This window comes from Hordeum vulgare, chromosome 5H (genome assembly GCF_904849725.1).
Source record: "Hordeum vulgare subsp. vulgare chromosome 5H, MorexV3_pseudomolecules_assembly, whole genome shotgun sequence".
NCBI classification, from domain to species: Eukaryota; Viridiplantae; Streptophyta; class Magnoliopsida; order Poales; family Poaceae; genus Hordeum; species Hordeum vulgare.
In genome coordinates, this window is record NC_058522.1 from 182575298 (window position 1) to 182576952 (window position 1655).

The window sequence follows — 1655 nt, forward strand, 5'->3', positions numbered from 1 at the left end:
TATCAGAAATGCAAAGGTCTATAACCAGGAGCAGCCAAAGTTCAGAAAATGGAGATCTGGCTTCATTCATGACATTTCCCTGTTAGCTCATAGAATTAAGGCTAGTTTCACGGATGATCTCCTTAAATGGGTTTCCTTTTTGCCTCCTTGAGGTTTGTAGTCTTTGCTCCATTTCCCCTTTGTACATTCTAATTTCCTCTTGTACATACTGCTCTCATATATGGGAATAAAGGAAAAAAGGCTGTGGGGGTTTTCCCTACAGTAGCCGGTCAAAAAAAAGAATACCTATATCCCGGCGATTATTCTTATAGTCTGCAAACATATGTCTCATCATCTGTAAAATAAACACAATTTTTCTTCAGTTGTGGATAATCTTCTACATTAAGGCATTGCGTCTGACTACGCCCAAGAAACAACACATGATCATGCAAGCCATTTACTTCCACAAGTTTTTTTGCTGCCATATCAGCTTTATATAACAATATTTTCTCAGTCTGTACGAGCAGCTCTTCTGTGACCTTAGATTTCCTGCAAACTTGCAACAGATCACCCCATGGAGCCTGCACAACATACATATACACGTCCATCCCACAAATGTAATTTTCCATCTCATCTGCAATAATATTACTCATGATGGTAGGACCGCTGAACTCAAAAGTATAAACTCTTCCCGCTCTCGTGAATGCATAGAATAGACCATCCATGTGGATGCATTGTTCATAGTCCAAACCCGGCAGCAAGATCCACTTACAATCACCTACCCTTGCAAACGAAAGCTGACCTACTGGATCATGGAGGAGAACCACAATGTAGCTTCCAGTGGACGGATCAGGAAATACAAATGCCTTTAAATAGAGGCAGTCACGAAGCTTGTCCAGAGCATGTGTCGTCGTCTCTGAGTCTGGATCCCACAACCCATATTCTTTAATTGCACCAACATTTTCAAAGATCAGCTCTACATGCTCAATGGTGATCACTAACGGGAGAGCAATCTGTTAACCCGTGATCGGATTGAGAATATGAAGCTCAGACTTCTCATCAGCGGTAACTAACCAGCCATTGGATGACCCAATGAGATGCCTACTACGGATAGGTGGATCTGGAAGAATTAAATTGTAGAGCCTCTTTTCCGCGAGGCTGTAGAGGCAAGCTACATTCTCGCCAACGAATTCAGAGGTGTAGAAGAGGCAAGGTGTCTAGGGCCGTTTATACTGCTCAAGCATGCTGTGTAGGCTGGTATACACAGAGTGCCAGAAGGAGCACACAGAGCCTGCCCGAATGGGGTCAGGAATCTCCAGGAGAGCAAAGATATACATCAATACATCCAGCGGCAGCTCCAGCAGTGTTTCAACCATGGTCTCAGTCTCCATCAGCGACGTCTCAGGCAATATTTCCACCATGGTCTCTGTCTCCATCAGCACGATGGCGAGTTTTTTATGAATTTCCCTTGTGAACTAGGAGTAGAAGAAAAAGCCACCAACGTATGCAAAGTTCTCAAGTCTAGCTGCAATAAGCTCATCATCCTGACTAAGCTACACGCCCCCATTGGAGAAATTGCAAAATCGGATCTTCTGAATGATGAATCGCTTCCGCAGCTATCAACCCCACACCTTCAGTTCAACCTGGCAGGAAACAATGGCAGGCAACACTTATAT

The 1655-nt window shown here is 43.8% G+C and overlaps 1 pseudogene; it reads right to left on the reverse strand.

Annotated features, from left to right (window-relative positions):
- Window positions 1–256: 256 nt before the first annotated feature.
- Window positions 257–1400, reverse strand: LOC123396480 (annotated as a pseudogene).
- Between the last annotated feature and the right edge of the window lie 255 nt (window positions 1401–1655).